Consider the following 22,395-nt stretch of genomic DNA (forward strand, 5'->3'; position numbering starts at 1 on the left):
CAAATGAATTTATCGCTTGTGTTTGCTTGAAAAAAAAAATACACGGAAAGAGCTAAAAATAATTGAGTGAAATAATTGAAAAAAAAATCTTACTTATTGAATAAATCAGTTAGCGGGGCTTTTTTTCTTCTTCTTCGAAATGTGACTTGTCCGATTATTTCAACGAACTCGTTCGGTGGCATTTAAATAATCGATGAAAATGCGAAGTAAATACATCGTTGAAAGGGATTGATCGGAACTCTATTGGCTTCTTGAACTTCAGGGTGACTGTCTAAAGGCCTGCGTTGCTTAGTTGGCTTTTCCTGCGGTGAACGAAGTCACCCTTGTGAGGAGAAAGTGTGTGTGTGTGTGTGTGTCGCTCAGGATGTCACCACCCTGTTGCAGGCTAATGAGCCCCACAAACACCCACCGACCCACCCACCCACACACGCACACACACAGAGCTATGTGTGTATTTGTGTGCCTCAGTGCCAGCAGGTCAACATGCACTCTGCGACCGGGGTGGGGGCGCTCGTGGAATATTTTCGACAGGAAACGCGTGCGTTCCCGCGTCGGCGCTTGGGGAGGCGTGAGCGCACGTCTGAGACGAAGGTGACACGGCTCGTGACCCGCGTTAAGTGACAGGAACCCGGGCCATACTTTCGCGCCGGCTTCTCCCTTTTCCTGTTATTCCTCAACTCCTGTTATTTTGTTCTCTTGTGGAGCTGGGCCAGTGACGGGCAAGTCTTTTGCTTTCTCTCTTCCTTTTTTTTCTGTAATTATTATGTGTTTCTTCAAGGACGCTGTCTCTCTCTCAGGCACACACACAAGCACGCCTCCCTCCCGTGTCTGCTGGCTGCCAATTTGCCCCATCAGCAGTGGCAAGAGAGCTCTCAAGGCAGTGAAGCTTTCATTTGTCTTGTTGTCCATGTGACTAATGCCGCCACTGTTGCAGGGCGGGGGGCACTCGGGCTGGATTGCTATGATTATTATTGTTGCTCAAAATCATTATCATCATCATGACGCTTATTTACGGTCGTGGCGGTAATGACAGCCATTTTTGCTGAGGACTCATGTGATTGTGTTGTTTTTTAAAATTTTTATTTTTTGCCAGTGCATTCTACACGGCAATTATCCAAATTCTGATGTGAATACAACATTTTCGGTCGCGTCTCTTCACGTGCACTTTCTTGCTCCTGTTTTTTTCTTTCTTTCTTTTTAACTTGCAATGGAGATGTGATGGCCAGAGGCCCAAGGAGGATTTTTTTCAAGGGAGGTTTTGGAGAAGGGAGGCTAGTGGTACAGGCCGTGGTCGGCACGTTGCCAACACACACATGCACGGACGATTCCCTCCCAAAGGCAAAGATAAACTTTTTGCACAAATTACTTTTTTTTTTTCTTTTTCTTTTTTTGCGCACATGGCGTCTCATTAGCTACTTTTTGGTTTTGTTACGACATGTGTAAGCATTTGTTTGCCATGTTTGCACTGCTGGATTAATGACGTTTAATGGCCGCTGTTAAACGCAAGCCGCGTCGGCGTCCTGTGGCTCGTGTTTTTTGAGCCGGGTGACTTTGTGTGTGTGGGGAGGTGGGGGCATATGTGTTGTCACACGCACTTTCTATACTTCCAATGAAGTCTTGTATAATCCCACGTTGGTGTTGGGGTGGGGGGGTGGGGGGTCAGCGGACCCCCCCTCCTTCCCCTCTCCAACCGGTCTCGTGACATTCATTGTGTGATCGGAGCGACGGAACAGCGGGGCAAAGTGAAAAACCTTGTCTGGGCCTAAATGGGAAATTTTGTTTGTGTGTTAAAAGGAAAAATAGGTGTTTTGTTCACGCGCGCGCGTGCGCACACACACACACACACACACACACACACACACACACACTTGATGTTGATGTTTTCTCGGTAAATGGCCTGACCTGCCTCTTCCATTGTTGGGAAACACTCAGCCGTGAAGTGGATGGCTGCAGCGCCGTCTCAATCCGTGACGAGCATGACTCGGACTAGCCTTTAATATTTCATGCCATTTAATCTATTTGATATGTTTTTCTTCCACCCACTCCGCGCCCCCACCCCCCTCTAAAAAAAACAAAACAAAAAAACACTTTTGTTTTCCTTGTTGATGATTCTTTGCAAACCGGCGACGTCTCCTCAGGTATTTCTCCCCTGTATCGGGGCCTCGTAAATTCGCCGCGGCTTGAAAGGAGGCCAGGGTGGTAAAGATCAACGTTGGGGCTGTGATTTAAAAGCGCTGACATCAATAAGGATGGCAGGCAAAACAAGTGCTCGGTCTCCGCGGCGGAATGACACTTAAGGATGTGCAAAAGCGCATTAAGGACACGGGCGAGAAAGCGAGGAGGAGGAGGTCGAAGGTCTGCCGGAGGAAGGGGGAGGAGGAAAAGGGGAGGGGGGGATCAATTGGTAATAGGCTGAAGTCACAGAGGCGATTAGAGGCGTCGACTTGCCCCGTGTTGTAAATGCTGTCAGATCTGTTCAAGGAAGCCTAATACCTCTCAGGTTGAAAGCTGTAATAACATCAAGTGTAACTAGAGCTGCGGGGAAGTGCAAGGGTGAGTCTGGGCAGCCTGGAAAAAAAAAAAAATAACAGGAACAGGAAGTGGTTGAAAGTGGTTCAACGTTGAGGTGTGCACGTGTACACAAGCAGCAGTGAGGTTGATGGGTGATGGGGGGAAAAAAGGGCGATGGGGCCGGTTGGACTAATTCATCTGGCCTCATTAGAGCAAGGAATGGGGGGGCCCTGCCCACGAGAGCCCCCCCCCCACCCTAAACGCACTCCGGCAGATATATGCAAACACCCTAAAGCCACTTCCACACTGCCGTCATGGCGAATTGACGCATTAGATGCATGACGCTGATTCGCTTGTCCCTTGCAGACCGAGTGCTGCTTCCCGTAGCCGCTGCGGCTTTCTGCCTTCAGATAATTACATGACTAACTGCCACAAACGCTTTTGACGCAACAGGTTTTGAGTCAGTGAGTTTCAGGTGTTCAACTTCAGACATTCCAGACTCTCATACACTTTGGAAGTGGAGCCTCCGCGTACATCCGAAGATTTGGAGAAGCCCCTTTTGTAAAACGATCATTTCACACCTGCTGGCATTGAAAGACAAGTTGTAGAATTTTTTTGTGACGCGACGGGGAAACGACTTTCACGCTGCCTTCGAGGCAAACTGCCGCATCGGTGACATCGGCGTGATGGCGATAAATTGCGATGCGTGTCGTGTGTCTCGGGTGTTGAACTTCACCCGTTGACACGCTAACGATTAAAAAAAAAAATTGTAGCGCATATTTCATACACAACGCAACTTAATGAGGTTCACCAGCATAACAGCCAAATGCTGCTTCACCGTGTTTGTTTTGAACTCTGAGCTCCACTAACTGACGCGACCGCAGAGCCCTACTCGGTTGATATCGTATTAGTATCGGAACGTATTCAGGACCTTAACCCATCCGGTGATTTATGGAGCAGGATAAGAAATTTAAAGCGAGCCGGGAAAAAAGTGTGAAAACGCCAGCGTCGACAGTCAAAGTGGCTATTGTCTTAGTCAATCTCGGGCGCACACACACACACACACACACACACACACACACACACACACACACACACACACACACACACACACACACACACACACACACACACACACACACACACACACACACACACACAGATGACAGAGGCACACGGCGCAGCACGGGCGCAGTTTGGGGAATAGAAAATTGCCTTCTCAGGAAGGCCCCGGCCAATTAAGGACCTGACCGTATTGAATGTCAAGTGTTAATTTAGCCCCACCCCCAGCCCCAACGTCGCTCCTTTCTGTAGCCTCCCACCCACCGTCACCCCTCCATTTCCCCGCAGTGGTGGTTCCCAAGGATGAGCCAAAGTTGATTGCGGCTCCATATTATGTGTCGCAAGCACAAGTGGCAAACTTGCCCCCTCCTATTTAGCCTTCGGCGGAGGCCCCCCCCCCTTTTGACTCCCTCCAGAGGGATGCAACGATGGAAGGGAGGAGGAAGGATTAACTGAACCGCAGTGATAAGCACGAGTGTGTGTGTGTGTGCGCGCGCGTGTGTTGGTGGTGGTGTGGGGGGGGGGGCATAGTTGGTGAAGAAGTTAGGGGGTGGGGGCTGCAGAGAAAGAGAGAGAAAGAGGCCAAAGGGTTTGTTTGATCTCACAGGACTGGGCGGTGACTCTTGATGGTCTTTTAATGGCCTTCACTCTGACTGAGGTGACGTCCCAGGCACACATGTCCTCCGCACAAAGCTCCTAAAGGAGACACAGTTCGCTGACGCGCCAGCCATGAAGGAAAAATGGCTGTTTTTAAAACATGAAAAAAAAATGACCGGGAACGCTATAGTATGCAAACACTAACAAGTGCTTGTCTGCGAAGGCCGTGTCCGAAGTCATCATCACCATTGTGAACGTGTATAAAATGTCTCCTTCGACACATTTTTAAGCTTCTTTGACTGCAAGCTCAACTCAGGGGCTGCATTTGAAGGACACAAATGCCGTCAAACAGGGTTTCCGTCACTTTTTTTTTTTCCTGTCAATAAATTGCCAAAACGATGCTGTTTAGGACACACCGCAGTCAGGCATGCAAAAGTTGCAGTTACAGGATAAACAGGCTGTTTTGAGTGAAAGATTCCTTCAAATGTGGCCTTCTTTTACGTTTTCTGAATTTTTTTTTAACTGCTATCACTATCAAGCCCTCTAACGAACAAAATGCCAAAATGACACGTCCCAAGTCACCGTCTTCAAATGTGACTTTTTATTGCCACTATCCTTTGTGACGCAGGGGCTGCATTTCAAGGCCACAAATGCCATCAAACAAGGTTTCCACCCCCCCCCCCCCCGTCAATAAATTGCCAAAACTATGCTGTTTAGGACACAGCGCAGTAAGGCACTCAAAAGTTGCAGTTACAGTATAGAGAGGCTGTTTTGAGTGAAAGATTCCTTCACATGTGGCCTTCTTTTACGTTGAAAACATTTTTTTCTTCTTTTCTTTTTTACTGCTGTCACTATCAAGACCTCTAATGAACATAACGACACATCCCAATTCACCGTCTTCAAATGCGACTTCTTATTCCGGGGACCCCACTGCCACTATCCTTCGTGACGCTGTTGTAGTGAAAAACGAAACGGCAAAGTTTGCGAGAGAAAGTTCGTTGCTCCGAGCCTAATAAAACACTCCAGGGTCCAAGCAGGCTTGTTTGTGAGTTGCACTGATGGTAAATGGCCACCTCCTTACCTCCATGATCTAATAGATATCCACTTAGTCTTAATGGGCAGATTCCCTTTCTCCGTTCCTGATGACTCGCGGACACTTTAAAGGTAGAATTCCCAGCTTGTCTTTCCTTAGTCTCACTCCCCGCGACCGCCGCTGGTTTCCAGCGTACCAACCCGCCCCCCCCCGGCTTGGGCAGGCGCATATAAAAAGGAACAACGACCGTGTCTGGCAACGTGGTTTCGCGTCAAGTCGGCTCACGCGGGCGCACTCGCCCATGTTTGTGTGCACTGATGGCGATGTGGTGAAATTGAATCGAGAGTGTGTGTATTGATTAACCCCCCCCCCCCCCCCCCGGCCCCTTGTGTGTGATGAGAGCAGTCCTGCCGCTCGCCATGAGCGCATGAGCCACCCGCGCAAAGCCGACACAGTACTCGGCGCGGAAATTCTGCATGGTGTTTTCAAAGATTTTTGCTGAAGGAAATGAAAAAGTAGCTTTCGAAAATGATTGACAGCGAAATTGAGTTTAATACTGAAAAGTCCTTAATCAAAGGGATCAAAAAAAGGATATATTTTTTATAACCTGCATTTAAAAGTATTTATACTTGGGGATGGGGGGGGGGACTGTACTTCTGTTTGCAGCTTATTCCACTTGTGTGCAGCATAACAACCAAATGCTGCTTCACCATGTTTGATTTGAAACCTGGGCTCCACTAATTGAGACCTCAGAGCTGAACTGGGTTATTATTCACTTCGCATTTCTTTAATGTCTTCAGGACCCGACCCGTTTAGTTATTGTAGACCAGTTGCAGAATTTTAAAATGTATTCTGAAGGTGACTGGGAGCCACTGTAAAAGCCTTGATTAAAGTAATATGTTCTGATCTCTTTGTTCTGGTCAGAACTCGAGCTGAGCTGCAACTGTTTATGTTCTTTTAAAACTATTTTTGGAATAATTGTTCAGAAAAAAAATGCATTTATAATGGACATCACTTATGGGTGGATTGTTGCCATTTGCTGGCCAACCTGGTCCACTGCATAAGTTTTGATTTTTTTAAAAAATCAAATGATGTGCACTTTGCTTTACTGTCAAAAAACATAGCGCGCACAAAAACGGCATTGAAAATATCCTTGGTGGAGGTAATTACAACTCCAGACGTGTTATGACAGGCCGGGCTGTGCGTCGCAGATTTATGCGTGCCGGGGGCCCCCTTAAATAAAACCCATTCTTGCACACACGTTTGCATTGTTTCACGCTACAATCTGTTATGTCAATAACAGAGTGCAAGTTCATAAAAGTCAAGGAGTGTAATTCAGTCCCCGATCATCACAATCGAAGCCACCCATGCAGCACGCTCCCCAGGCCAGGTGGCGGTATCGGGGGATGGGGGTGCTGGGGGGGGGGGGGGTCGCCATCAAAGCTCAGCTTAAGTGTCTCTGGGTAGATAGTGATGTCTGCAGGGTGGAGGCTCTAGTGGCCCCTGACAGGGCTTAATTGATCACCCTGACCCAAAAGCAGGCGAGGTAGCGGAGGGGGTGTGGAAGGATGCGATAGATAAAAGAAAGAAGAGGAGAAATTGCGCGAGCGAGTGGCTTAATCTCGGCGGAGCGCTCATTTCTGGGCTCGGGATGATGAATACGCCGGGCCTAGCGGCTGACACAGATGGATCAGGCCGGCTTTCCCGATGGTGGCGTTATAAATTAACACATTATCGGGCCTTAATGTGGACTTGCGACCTCACACCGACACTATCAACACACACACACACACACACACACACACACACACACACACACACACACACACACACACACACTCGCACTTAGTGAGGGTGCCGACGGTGCTCCTCAAGGGGCATCGATTTGTTAAAGTGCTGAATTGGCGTCGCGGCTGCTGGTACGACTTTCTTCCACCCCCGCCCACTTTTACTGACTTCTCATCTCTATTTTCACCATCTCGTCCATCGCTCATGTCTTTATTTGTCGACTCGCGCTCAAAAACGCCTTCTCCCCTGGGTTGTCCTGGCCCAAATCCCCCTTTTTCTGGGTCCAGCTCTGCTCCCTTCCGTGGCCCCCCGCGCGTAACACTGGCCAGCCAACATTGTTATGTCGCTGATTCCGAGACTGAAAGGGAAGCACTATGTGTGTGTGTGTGTAGCAGGGGATTGGTTTTTAATAACCACATGAACAGTGGGGCTTATATTCTGAGCAGCCTGCACATTGTAAGGCCACACACGGTGACAAGGTCCAGCACAGTTCTGTGTAAACCGCAACCGGCTCGAATAGCAAGCAAAGCAGAACAGTTCGGTTCTGTACCTGAATGATTGAAATTTGCAAGGGGGTTAATCGCCATATCCAATCTGTATCGTGTGAGCCCCTCCCCACCACCCCCCTTCGGTACCGCCACTAGCGGCGCTGTCCGTCATCAAGCTGTACTTGAAGGCCATCGTTTACGTCAATGTTGATGTTTTGACAGAATGAAATATACCAATGAAAGTCCGTTTTGCTTCAGAGCACATGCACCAAGTTGCAACATCCTTGGATTGGGAATTTCAACCAGACAGTAAATCATCATCAAATGTAATCACATATGCTGATTCCAAAGTCAAATAAACCTGTAAACATGCCGTTTAAAGATTGTGGCATGCTGTGAGGAATAGGAACGGTACGAGGTTTTTGTTGAGCTGTGACCGCAGTTTTGTTGGACACATGAGATAAAAGTGACTATTAATTGCTTGTTTGCAAATACTCTCTTTTGCGCGTCTTCTTCATGCACCAAATAAACAGATCTGCTGAACTATGTGTGATTCGGCGATGATGACGTGCTGCCTCCACAGGTGAAAATACGATCCACGCTAGGACTGCATGCAATGGGGCTTACGTGCACGTCGTATTTTGCGCTTGGTTTTTCTTTGGAACTCGGGGCTCAACTAGGTGCTAGCTCTGCATCGGTCGTCATGGTAACGGAAGCTGGACTTGGCATTGCGCCCCCCACCCCCCGCACTCTTAAATTGTAAAAATGAAAAATACGTAAGTAATGCAGACATGTAGTTACCTCGTATTGTGACATCATGTATTGAATGTGATGTCAAAGCACACGGATGGAAAATAATTACCAAAAAAAAACTAAAAATCCATTTACAAATTATTTCTGAAGAAAAGATTACATGAGACGCACAAGCAAACATCTCCGTTCGGCCGTGTTGCACTTCGTTATCGGTATCGAGCGTCTTGTGAGCCTCCAGCCGAGAGGTGCGCATTTGTTAGTGTCTGCTCTATTATCACCCATCGCTCACACGGTGCGCGTCTTCACGCTACGATCGGCCAGAAAAGCGAGATTCAAGGGGAGTAAAAGAGACTGTCCCCCTGCTAGCTTGCTGTGGTCCAGTCCAAACATTTACCATCTGGTGACCAAAGCCTGACCCTTTACTCGTCTCACACAGACACGCATACACAGCCGCACACATACACACACTCGGACGACATCCAAGTGATGAGTGAGTGACCCCCCCAAGCCCCCCGCCCCACTCCTTTTCCCAACCGAGTGTCCATCTCTGCCAGACCCCCCTCCCCCAACTAAGCCCTGCCCCCGGCCGCACATGATTGGTGGACAAATGATAGATTGATGGCTGCCTGCGCCGTTCGCGTCTCTAATGAAACGCTCCATAAAACGTCGGTTCTGGCTAAAAGAGCGTCAGCAAACACGCCTGGCCGTGACCAAAACAAACACGCAATCTGCTCGCTCGCTAATGACAAATTGCTGTTTTGTTTTCCCCACCTCAGCTTTTTGCTTCATTCGGCCAACATCTTCATGTACTAAGTTGGGGCTCTTGAAAGACGACGCGATGAAGCAATGAAGTCACAGAAAGGAGACATTTGATATATTTAAAACATTTCCATGGTGTTTTAAGAAAGTACGGCAAAGATAACGAATTACGCATACTTTACTCGCAAGTTCTTGCCTTGCTGAAATCAACCTACTTTTTTGGGCCGTTGGTGAGTCCGCCCATCATCACCGTGACAAGCGACAGCGGCTATGAGGCGTTGCATCTTGGCAAGCGGCTTCGAAAGCGAAAAGCATTTTCACTTCGGGGGGCAGCACTTCAGACGCCTGTCAATAAGTGTGCCGATCCGTTCGTGTGGTGCAAGCAGCGGACACATAGCCAAAGGCAAACGCCACTCCACTCATGCTGCTTTATCAAACAGAAGCTAACGCTCATCCATGCAGCCGACAAAGGTTAATGCAGCTCTGCTTACCTTTTGATTTTGACATGAATGTGTGTCACACACACACACGCACACACACACACACACACACACACACACACACACACATATATCCCGCTGAAGTACATTTCAATGGGACTTAAGGGGATTTTTGTACATGAGTAATTTAAAATGTGACGCATGCATCACCGAGTTGTGACATTTTAAGGTCACCTCGAAGGTCACCCATGCTGTACTTAAGCCCCACTGTACATAGGCCTACTGTGTGTGTGTGTGTGTACCTTTCTAAAGTCACTCAACGCCTGCCCCCCCCGCTCCCCCCCCCCCCCCCATCAAGTCGGGGGAACAAGGAATGAGCGGAGAGCAGCTTGTGATGTGACTGTGGCTTGACGATAGACAGAAAGAAAAAAGGGGGGAGGAAGTCGAGAGAGTGACCGCAATACCATTGCGGAGGGTGGAGGGGGAGACAACATGGAGAGAAAGCAGAAGTGGGGAATCTCAGCAAGATGAAGGCAGAAAGAGGGATGGAGGGAGGAGTGAAGGGGTGGGGGTGGGGGGGGGGGGCGCCTTTGCCGCCTCCGCCTGAGGCTGATGCGTAGTGACAAGTCACTTAGGAGGATTTCACTTCCTCTAGACTGCGGCCGGTGGCAGGAAGAGACGTCGCAAGTTGGGACAATTAAGCGCTGGAAGAGATATGACGGCACGCATGCAGAGCGTGCCGCGCCGAGCGGGCATGGGGAAGGAAGTGAGACAAGGCGTGTGTGTTTGTTTGTGTGCAGCGTGTGTGTGTGTGTGTGTGTGTGTGTGTGCATGTGTGTGTGAGTACATAGACCAGAAGCCACCAATCTTTTCTTTGCGGCATAAGAAAACGGTAGAGACGGTTAATAAAATTAAAGCCACGTTTGAAAAAGAATTTCCTCCTGATTTAAGACCAACAAAAAAAATAAATAAATACAAATCTACACTCATACATGTTGGGAACACCGCTAATGACCAGTAGCTCCCCACCATTTTTATGCACCATACCTAAACTTTGAGTATATTCTTGCTCTGATACATCTCAGCCATTCTCTGATCCGATTATTCCAGCCTGCTGAAAATAAGGGATAATTGAGTCTAAATACTGTATAATGTGCTTGACGAATGCATGCCCAGTTGGGAACCCCCTTGTATAGAACAGCGGCTAGACATTTTTCGATGCGCCCCACCCGCTATTAAAATGTTAGCAGGTTCTCTCTTTCAAGATGAAGAAAGTTCATTTTATTGAGATACAAGCCTACCAAGTGCATCAATACATGCATCACCCAGTCGGGAACCTCAGACTAGCCTCTTCCAGCCTTCTCTACGTGCCGCACCCTGAGAAAACTGTTCCTAAGCTGTCACATCCTTTAGATAAATGCTAACTGAAGATGAATTTCCTCTGAGTTTAAGACAAAGACAGAAATATGAATACATTTATACATGCAAGCCCTGCGTGGAAAAACTGATACAGACCAAAAGCTTCCAACCTTTTCTACGTACCGCTCCCCAAGTAAAGTTTCAATGAGTTCTTTATTTCAAGATGAAGAAAGTTCATTTTACTTACATACAAGCCAACCAATGACATTAATACATACAAAACCCATTTGGGAACCTTAGACCAGCCTCTCTGCCTTTTCTACGTGCCACACCCTTAGAAAACGGTTCAGAGTCTGTTGCAACCTTTAGTTAAGTGGCATTTGAAGAACCATTTCCTTTGAATCTAAGACACAAATAAATAATAAATCAACTATTATTCACATACGCAACTCCTGCGTGCAACCCCTGATACAGACCAGAAGCTCCCAACCTTTTCTACGTACCGCACCCCAAGTAAAGTGTCGATGAGTTCTTTATTTCAAGATGAAGAAAGTTCATAGCACTGACAAGCAAGCCAACCCATGACATCAATACACACAAAACCCATTTGGGAACCTTAGACCAGCCTCTTGGGCTTTTCTACGTGCCACACCCTTAGAAAACTGTTCCTAGGCTGTTGCACCCTTTAGTTGAGTGGCATTTGAAGAACTATTTCCTCTGAATCTAAGACAAAAAAAAAAATTTCAACTAACATTTATATGCGCAACCCCCGCGTGGAACCCCGAACACAGAACAGAAGCTTCCAACCTTTTCTATGCACCGCACCCCTAGTAAAGCGCTCATGAGTTCTTTATTTCAAGATGTAGAAAGTTCATAGCACTGACAAGCGAGCCAACCAAAGGCATGAATACACACAATGCGAGTTTGGGAACCTCAGACCAGCCTCTCTCGGCCTTTTCTACGTGCCGCACCCTTAGAAAACGGTTCCGAGGCTGTTGCGCCCTTTAGTTAAGTGGCATTTGAAGAACTATTTCCTCTGAATTTAAGACAAAAAAAAAATCAACTAACATTTATATATGCAACCCCTGCTGTACAACCCCCTGATATAGACCAGAAGCTCCCAACCTTTTCTCTGCGCCGCACCCCGAGTAAACTGTCAGTATGTTTTTGCTGCCATGATTTGAAAATAAGGGATAATTCAATCCAAATACTGTATCATTTGCTTGCATTGTGTGCGTGCCGTGGGGGCCGCCGGCCTGGTTGAGTGCGCGCCATGTGAGGGAGGGCCGGCCTCGGGCTCCTCATGGTACCGTGTGTTACCACTCTGCCTCCCTCATTCCTTCACCTCACGTCTGCAAGTGAGGAGTGCGAGGGAGACGAGGAACAAAGACGCGCTCCAAAGAGCCGGCCAAGAAAACAAACCTTTTTTTCTGTGTGTGTTGCAAATAGTTTGGTGTCACAAGTCCTGATAAGTGTCCCGAAAAGTTCTTTTGGCTACAGTATGTACCGTGTTAGCCGCGCGCGATGAGCCGTGCCAAGAATGTCCGTGTAATTGGAGTGCGAGCGGAGTCCAAGATATACACTTTTTCTTGTTTCACAGAGTAGCTTTTGCTTTCAGAGCGATTATGTCCCATCGAGGGCGAGCCGCTTCTGAAATTGTCTCCTGACGCTAATTGGCCCGGTTTGTGTGTTTTCATGGGGACTGGTGTTTCATCCACTTATACAGCAAATCGCACGTTGCGCTCACGGGCAAATGTTTGCATCAAATCAGTGACAAAAAGTGCTTTGGTTTTTCTACAGTGAATAAAAAAGCTCTAAGAACCCCTTTTCAAATGCCAGCTTTTTATGGTATTTAAAAAAAAGAGACTAAGTTAAATAAGGCATTTTCAGACAGACAAACAAAAAATGATTTAGTTTAGTTTCTTTGTTTTTTTTTGTTAGGCTTTTTTCTGCCTAATTTTGTTTTTTTCAAAAATATAAGTTATAATTTTTATCAAAACGAACAAAAAGGGCAAGTCACTTGTTTTTTGCATTTCACCTCCCCCAAAAAATCACAATAGACTTGTTCTTAGTAATTTAGTTTTCTTAACATTTTGTGGGATTTTCTTTTCTCTTCTGCGACACAAGTAACAAAAATACCCCAAATGCTGTTTTTTCTCACTTTTTAACCCCTTTTTTTAGTTAAAAACAAACATTTGGAAGGAAAAAAATCTGTGGGTTTATTTTTTTTTTATAGCATTTCTAGACGTACTGGATATCCTCAAATGTTACAATCTGCTCAGTCAGTAAGTGACCAGCAGGAAAATTGAATGGCGTCGATAGCAGATTAAAGCTGTGTTGGCCAGAGCGCAGCTGTCACTTTGACTAGGGCATTGTGGGAGTTGTAGGTTTTCCATCCATTTTCAAAATTGCCTCCTCTTGCCCTTTTCCATTTTCCACCAGTGTTGGAATCAAGACTCATGCATCATCGAGCATCTGCATTTGTGAACCGTGCTGAATGAGGAGTTGTGAAAAGCTTGTGAGACGAAATGCCCTGGCAGCGTGGAGCAGTGAACATAAAAAGGGCAGTTTGCACTTCATAATGCAAAAATACCCATAACCCTTTGCAGCTGCCTTCAGCCAAGGTGATGACGGAGAGGGGCTTTGCAGACTTTTTCCTGGTACATGCTAGGATTTTGATTTTATTTTTTTCATATTAAGACACCAGATAATTTGCGGGTCACCTTTAACCCCCAATTACCGCATCGGTTCCTTGACACACAAACCTGCGAGCTGGAAAAACTGACCAGTGTGAAAGGGGTTCCTGACTTCATTTCAGAAGGACACTTCTCGACACCTAAAGCGTAGAATTGTCCAAAATGCCGGATTAATTAAGATATTTTCCATGATTGTGCGGAGAAAAAAAAAAAAAGCTGAGTGGGTGTTACTGCTCGTAGCTGCACTTTTCAATGCGTATCAAGTCTACGCCGGCTTAAATAATTCATCCCCGCTTGCTCGCTTTCTCTTCACGTTGCTCTTTGTCCCTCACTGCCATCCTCTTGTTCTTCTCTCCCATCATTTGTTTGCTTTGAGCCGCTAAATCTTGTTTGCGCCTATTAATAAGTCAAGGCGGATTATCTCAACCCCCACCACCCCGGACCCCCACTGCCTACATACCCGCTCCCTAAGTCAAGTACGCAGCAGTAGCTAGGTAGCGTTCGCCGCCGCCGAGTACCGGGTGGCTCTGTTTGCGGAGCTGGAGAGAGGCCGAGCGCGCCGGGCTAATTAGATTAATTCCAATGCCTGTAATGATTGCTCACCATCTATTTTTAATGAGTGGTGCATATCAAAGAGCAGCAAAGCATGCAAGAAGCTCCAAGTATCCCCCCCCCCCCTCACCCCTACCCCCTCCGTAACCACCCACACAACTTGTGTGCGTGCGTATGTGTGCCTCTGTTAGGGGCTTACAGCGTGTTAGCATATTGCCTTTAAGTGCATATGTTCTCTTCGCTGATGGTGCTGACACGGCAAGAGCCGATCCAATAAAGTGAAACTATGCTTGTCAGTAGAGCACAGACCCCCACCAAGGCTAGCGAATGCGCTGACTTCTACACACACATGACAACCCCCCCCAAGCCGGCTACCCCATACACAAGCAGACTGGAACTGCGGAAAGGGGACAATAACTTTAATGATTGCAAAAATGTATTGTGGTTTTCTTATTGCCAAAAAACAACATCGATATCTGCGGAACTAACCGGCTAAAGTAATGACAATCACAAATAAAAGCCAAAGCTTTTTGTGCTTAGAAGCAAAGTCATGAGGTAACTAACTAGCAAACACCAATGGTAACGTCATACTTCACTTCATTCTGTTTTCGCTTCACTATTGATAGATGGTTCAATCATATTTTGGATGGATATCGATACTGCAGACCTGTAGGAATATTTAGCTCGACGCTTACTGATCTTCTTTAAAAATGCTTTACTTTGTGATCTTTTGAGCTTAATTGCTTGATATTTATTGAGCTTAAGAAAAGTTCTTAGAAAGTAAATTCAATTAATAATGGCTGTGTTTGCTAGCTAACCAACTAGCTAGCTACCTAGCGAAACAAAGGACAAACAATACCTCAATGCTTGACCCCCGCTTTTTCACATATAAAAGCACAATACTCGTGGACAAAACAAATATCTAGCAAGACGATTCTTTTCATAACCTTGCATGAGAACCTTGAAGATATGTCAAATCCAGTTTGCTAGCCGATTAGCTACCTAACTATAGCAATGCAAACTCACTGTGTTCTTTCTCTCTCGATGAAGGACAAAATAGTTAGCAAATCTAAGGATCTATCTGTGTGCAAAAATACATTTAACTAGCCAATTGACTAACAGTGATAATAGCTTCCGCCTTCATGACTTCTCTCCCCGGCCCGTTACGGTACATTTAGCAATGGCTCACACCTTTGTCGTCCCGCAGCGCTCTTCACCCACACTTTTATGCATGTTGCTCATTTTTAATAGATCGTTGTCTCCTTGGCCCAGTAAAAAGTGACTATAAATATTTCAAGGTTGTGCTTGTTCAAAGATGAACAGCAAAAAACCAAAGTTTGGGGAAATGATGTTGATCTGATATCCCCCAGGAATAAGACGCTGCAAAGGTCAAATTTCACCTGAACATTATTTGCAACAAATATTCTTGCGACAGGCTCACGCGGAATAAATATGAACACACACACACACACTGGGTAGATATCCATGAAAAATTAAAGCAGGTGTTTGTGGTAATTATAGCACTGTTTGCCTCTGCCTCAAAGCGAAGCAGAAGTGTAATTAAACATGAGGGCAAAGTACACACACAGTCAAAAGTAAAGCTTGCGCATGGAACCGTGCCGTTACGTTATGATGCGAAATGAGCCTATTTGTTGGTCGCTCACAAAATGAAGCTGTTACTTATTGAACTGTGGGACAGCAGAACATGCTTCCGAAACGCATTAACAGCAAACCCATGAAGACACACTTTTTAAACTTCTCCGCACGCCTGCTTTCACTCTCTTGCTGTCAATAAATGGGAGACTATCATAGGACATTACTTTGAGTAAATGCTATACGCGCTCACTTCAAGCTGTTTACACATAAATACTTTCAGCAAAACAAACATCGAGCACCAAAATGTTCTATCAAAGCATTTCCTAAGCCTAAGTACGCGAGCTTAACGCTATCTTATAGTGTGAAACTTTATTGATGGGCTAACGGAAATTAGCATTGATGTCACGGTTCTTATAAACCTGTTGGGGACCTTCTTTTTCTTGCTCATGCTGTCCGGCAACGTGGTGCTCCCACCAAAGGTGTACCATTATAAATTCAGACAGTGAAAACCCATAACTGTTATCTTAAAAAAGTCGGCTATTTAGCGGTGATGCGAAAGATGACCCGCGACATGGCAGGGGTTACTTCATTCCGCTGAGGTTTGGACGGTCACAACAGTGTGATGTTTTGCCAATGGGGGTGCGCCAAGCTCTTTTTATGAATGAGAGGAATCTTCCCGCATTAGTGCGCGTGCATTTGTGCGTCTGCTTGTGCAAGCTGGCAGCGACCCCCCGGGGAGGGCACATAATTCTGCGGGACGCGTCCAATCAGCGGCCGCGTATGTGCGACACATGTTTTTTTATTCAATTTTCTTGTCTTTTCATCTTGCGCCACCGCCAGAATGCTTCCTGCTATTTTCCTCCCAGCTCGGGACAAACGAATAACAGATGTTGAGAGGGCTGGAACGCAAAATCCCCTAACACAAACCCCTCCGCCTCACCGACACCCTCCACCACCCTTCCTCCACCCTCCTTCTTCTGTGACTCGTGTGTGACAACCTTTGCACTCTTTCCCGCTTCTTCTGTTCCCCTTCAGACTGCCTATCCCAAGTACTGCTCTGCTGGGATGCGAGTTCCATTTCACTGGAAGCCTGTTTTCTTATTGTGTATCAATTCGTGTGTGTGTGTGTGTGTGTGTGTGTGTGTGATCCCACTCATGTTTATTCAGCGATTAACTCAATCAATGCCAGCCATTTTCAGATCCTCTTTTTCTCCTCCCACATAAAAAAAAAAGACATAAAAATATGTACCTGGCAATGAATGAGATCTGATTTATGACCACATTCCGAGCCAGTAGGGGGCAGTATGTTGACCCCCGGGGCATAAATCGAGAAATCACACTCTTGCTTGTCTGTCTGTTTTATCAGTGTCAGAAAAGTATCTCTTGGAGTTGTGTGCAGTGGTAAAGTGAAAGCTGCTTTACTCTTAGCGAAATGCTAACAGGCTAAGCTAATAGCAAGACATGGGATTTTTCGAATAGGTTAGCCGGGCAAAATTGAGTCTCAGGTCACAACAAACTCCAAAGGCTGTATCGGTGTCACATGCGACTTTAGCTTTTTTCTGGTGTTTGAATGTTGTCAATATTTGTTGTTTTTAGCAGCTGTTTTCTCTGCTTTGATTTTGAAAATGTGCTGTTTTGTGTGTAAATGCTTCTTCGGTGTTGTGAAGCACATGGAGTAGCCTGGTGTATGAAATGTGCTACACAAATAAAGCCGCTTTGCCTTGCCGCACGATAGTCAACAGACTGACCCTGAAACTGACAATTTTTAAGGGGGCCCTGTCATCTGATGTTTTGTTTGTTTTTGTATTCTTCATCAAATAGTTCTCAGGCTGTCATTTCAGCAGACAATGCTAGACTATCCCGAAGAAAATCAATTAAAGACTTGAATAATTCAATCAAAATCCAAAACATTTGCTTATTTACGAGATTCCCGCCCCCTGCCCCCAATCCCCTCAACTATTAAATCGATAGCGTATCAATGCGGCATAGTCGGACAGATTTATATCCGCTAGGCCTGACGACCGGAATGGAGAGGATCTCGTCGGGCGCGTCTGGGAAGCGTCAATATTTTCACATGTAAGCTTGCGAAATGAATGGCCTAATATCTGCAACCACATAATCCTCCCCCTTGTTTCTCGGGGGGGCGGGAGCGTCAGAATCAATGAGGCTCTGGGAAAATTATAACCGTGCATGCAAAACATCCCCAAAAAACAAACACACACACACACATAGCGTCCACACTCAAGTTCACTCTCAAAGTGACTTTCCTAATGAGCCTTGTAAAATCAATATTCTCTGACTTTCAGGTATGTGGAAGTGATTCAGCGTTACTTATGAGAAAAAAAAAAAATCACATTTGGCTGTGATTAAAGGCAATCAGTTATTGTATTAAGGCCAAATGGCCGACACCGGAGTACCTGCGCAGTGAAAACACATGTTGATTAGTCATCGGGCTGTAAATAAGTGGCGGGTCACGCAGTGCGCACATTGCAAACATCCCCCTGTGATTGGGCTGCAATAAATGGAGGCGGGGGGGGGGGGGACTTTGTGTCGTGTCGCGAACGACTGAGTTGAACATCATGTCATACTTGTCATGACAAGTAGATGGAAGTACTTCTATAAATGAGGGAGGCGCCGATGAATGTGTGACAGCTGTGTCCCGGAAAATCGAAATTCACGTCAATGGAGACAAATTGGGACCGTCATCTCGGACTACGACGACATCGAGAAAAATTCTTTTTTACCTCTCAAAATGTTACGCGATCCTCAGAAACTGTCAAAAATCAAGACAAAGAAGACCTTACAACACATTGTTTGATGCAGCCCACGAAAGCAAATCAAGCACGTCAACTTCCGGGACAACAAATTTCAAACTGTCCTACAATTGTTACGTTTGTCCGGTAGCTTCAACAATGGTTGAACAAACTATTATCCTTGACTTCTGATTTCAGAACTAGCTCTCCGTAAATGTCTTGTGTACTGTATTGTCCACTGATGTGGTTTCACAGTCATAACAAAACAATGTGACCCGGTATAAAAATGAGTTTTGACAGCACCGCCTTATGACACTGGTATTCTCCCCCCTCAAAAAATTCTTGAAACAAGATGATTTTATTTCCCTCTGAATATTGAGTGGCATCGCTTGAAGTATTCATAAAAATGTTTAAAAATAATTTCTTATGTGATTGTTTTGAATGCATTTTTACTTTAAAATCCCTGAAGAACTCATAAATCGTAATATTAAAAAAAAAAATTAGACAAAAAGATTCTGACTTTATACTTGGAAGATGAACATTTTTTTCCCTGAAAAACGATCAAACTTCATTCAACTTTTTTCTTTTCTCGAAAAAAAGTGGTTATTTTATAGTTTAGTTTATTTATTAATTAGGATTTAAACATTTTTTTAAATCAAAAATGCAATTGTTTTCTTGTGACCGTACTTTTTTTCAATTAAAAAAAAAAAGTCTCACTTAATCCCCACACCAGCCCACCCCCACAAAAAAAGTTCTCTCATGCGATTCTCATGACATTCTCATGTGTCAGTGTAATTTTTCATTCTTTCTTACCAAACAATTTGTACAAATTAACGCAGGACGGAAGAGGAAGAAGAAAAAAAAGCCCTTATAAAGAGCTCGACGGAGTACGGTGACTTGAAATCACGGTCGGTTTGAGGATAGTCGGCGTGAAGAAGCGAGCGGGTCCCCGAGCATCTGGCGGAGCGACGCGGAAAGCCGCCGTCGCCGTCCTTGATAGTGATGAAATCGTTTCAGCCATCAACGAGCCAGTTAAGCGCCGCTCGGCGCCCCGCTCCCAAATCACTGCCAACTAGATCACCCATGCTGCACGCAAGACTGCCTGCAAGTAGGAAACTACCCTCAGATTTACTTGATGCCTCTTTCATTTGGTGTCATGCTGAAAATGAGCCTGTTTTGAGGGGGGGGGGGGGGGGGGGTTCTGTCTAATGCAAGTGAGCCAGTGTTTACCTCTTTTCGCATACTGCGGAACTCGGGCGTTGTGACGAGGTTTTCAACACAGACGTCTTGAGTGTTGGGATGGAAATCAGCACCTGTGAAGACAAGGAAAGCATTTTCACTCATGGAGGCAGCACTTCGTAAATGACACTTCATACACAATTTGGGTCTACGTATGTGGCGCATGCAGCAGAAACGTCACCATCCAAACAACTTCATTGAGTGGAAGATCATGTTAAGTTGTGCATTCCAAAATAACTGGTGAACATTTTTTATTTTTATCAGTTCTATTGGGGAACCAAATAGGAGCACATACTTCCGAACCAGATGTATGACAAAAAGGCCATGTTTGCTCTGGACAAAATACTCAACTCAAACTATGTGCTCTTAATATCTTTCAGTTTTTATCGCACATTTTTCATAGCATGTATGAGAGACCCAAAATCCTAACCCCAGTAACAACCAATCAGGGCTCAGCTTCAGAAAACAAGGGAGCAGAAAGCGGCATCATGGCCGCCTCCTGAGATGGCTTAAAATGGGTGAATTTTACTGCTTAACTCATACTCCACAAATTACTCACACGCACGCGCACAGACCCACGCATCGAAAAGGCGACTGTTTATGCGTCGCAACGGGGTCAGGGTGACAAAGTGCCTTATTGGTTTGCCCCACAGTTTACAAGGAGACGTGCCACCATCGGAGTAGCCAGCGCCGAAACCGCCGACTAAATCTGCCATGAAACACAAGAAGTGCTGCAATAAAAAGCGGAGCATCTGCACCAAACTGGAACCAGATGAAGCCGTCAAGGATACGGCGGGCTTTTTTAACCCGCCTTGTTTCCTTTGAGGCCGCGGCTCGTCTCTGGATGAGTGGCGAGCGGAGTGATTTTGTGCATAATTACGTGTGTGGAGGCGCACGCACGGCATATGCGTATGTGTGTGGCGCTGTACTCTGGTCGGCCTTTTGCGTGTATCATGTTATGCCCTAACCGGAGTAAGTACTGAGGCCACGGAGGATCACGGCTGCCAACAACAGCAACAGCTACTGGCAAGGCGCCATCCCACCCCTGAGGCTTCTGCGATGCGAGCAGAGGTTCATTGTGGGAGGCTGGGGTGAAAATCCGCAAGGGGTCACCCTGCGCGTCCGCCCAAAAAAACGGCCACCTTTTCACGACAAGGCGCAGCGATCTTGTTTGCGATAGCCCCGTTCTTCCTCGGAGACGACAAGTGGGCTTTTTTTCCACCCCGGGCTCCAGACGACTTATTTCCGCTGTGCTGGTTTTTCGTCATTTGATCACTGGTGAGCCAGGCAGGCCGCTGACACTGTACAGATGTGTACAGATGTGCAACGCTCATGTGGTCCCCTGTTTTTTGTTTTTTTTTTTGCTTGCTTTTTTGGCAAAAGCCGCCGTGAAACGTAGCCGCGCGATGGCAGGGAAGATGTTGGGTGTTTTGGAATTTTGTCTCAGTCCAGTGTTACTCGTCACGAGGAGCGGGCATTTGAATCTTGTTGAAACGGATGAGCACGTCAACACAAAAAAAAAAAAAAAAAGCGGGTCACAGCCATTTGTGCAACATTTGCAACAAACTCAGGAAGTTTGGATTGTATTGAAAGTTTGTTCGCAGGGTTTGTTGTTCGCCTCAGGAAGTAGCAACCAGTTTACATGTCTAACTGATAACTAATGGACATTAAATAGATTTATCACGCCGGTCCCAAGTTATAAAAAAAGCAATATATTTTAAGGTCCAGTAAAACCCAGAGCCAGAAACTGACCCTTGTGCCTTCTCAACAGCAATGAAAAAAAAAATCAGCTCGGACCAATTGAAGTAACGCAGGGCAGGTGATTCTTGTTGAGACACACAAACAGGATCCAAGTCAGGTGCTAACTTTTCTTATCTTGCAGGGTTATTTTGTCACTTGGTGTCAACATGAGCATTAAAAAAAAAAAAAAAGATTTTGGATGATGGTAAAAACAAATTCAAACAAATCTGAGTACTCCCATCAGAATTTTTAATTTCATTAAAAATTTCTTTTTTTGGAAAAAAGGTACAACCTATTTTTCCTCAATAATACTGTAAAAAATAAAATAATTTTAATAATAATAATCATGCCAAGGTGGGTATTAATAGAAAATCTGACTTTATTCTTTATTGGAAAAAAAAAAAGCAATCTTGAAAAGTGAAACTGCTTTTTGCTGCACCCCAATTAGGGTGCGATCGAATTGCATCATGTCACTTTCTGTCATTTTGCCCCCATTCCTCCACCAAGCTTCTCTATTCTCATCAATCAGCGTCGGCATCGAGTCGCACATTCAAGCAAACTGGGAAATCAATAGCCCCCCCTTTTTTTTTTTCAAATTGATGAGAAAGGCTTGTCACTACTCCATCCAGAGAGTGGCATGGGACTTGAGAGCAGGGAGAAATCTCCATCAAATACCGCATGTCTGCGGTCGGAGACTTCATGTCCACGATCGCGACTGCCTTTTTTTTTTTTTTTTTTTTGTGTTTGTTTGTCTTCCACCGGCTGATTGCTGTCTATTTGATTTGATTTGAATCATTGTCCTCTGTTAGAAGGCTTCCTCAGGCCAACGTCCTGGGAGCGGCTCGCAGGATTTTAAGAACGACCCGCAGGTCCGGGCCAAGCAAAACAGATATCTTCCTGCGCGCGCGTATCGCGTTACCTTTCCACTCAACGTGTAACGTCAAGAAGTCGCCTCGCAAATGAGCAACCGGCCAGGAAAAATACAACGGAGTCACCTAATTCGCGAACATTAAACATTTCTGGCCGACA

General features: G+C 45.7%; 2 protein-coding genes across 5 annotated transcripts in view; one reads left to right on the forward strand and one right to left on the reverse strand.

Moving 5' to 3' along the window:
* cntln (centlein, centrosomal protein) overlaps nt 1–22,395 on the reverse strand; it is a 212,776-nt gene that overhangs the window by 169,252 nt on the left and 21,129 nt on the right. For both annotated transcript variants that reach the window (XM_086119061.1, XM_086119060.1), the window contains exon 3: nt 19,618–19,700. The gene's annotated coding sequence lies outside the window, so the exon portion shown is untranslated. The remainder of the gene's footprint in view (nt 1–19,617; nt 19,701–22,395) is intronic.
* Nucleotides 1–22,395, forward strand: part of bnc2 (basonuclin zinc finger protein 2) — a 161,414-nt gene that overhangs the window by 72,983 nt on the left and 66,036 nt on the right. The gene's annotated exons all lie outside the window — the stretch shown is intronic.

The sequence above is a fragment of the Hippocampus guttulatus genome, chromosome 9 (genome assembly GCF_054856545.1).
Source record: "Hippocampus guttulatus isolate MCC_2025c chromosome 9, RoL_Hgut_1.0, whole genome shotgun sequence".
Taxonomy (NCBI): domain Eukaryota; kingdom Metazoa; phylum Chordata; class Actinopteri; order Syngnathiformes; family Syngnathidae; genus Hippocampus; species Hippocampus guttulatus.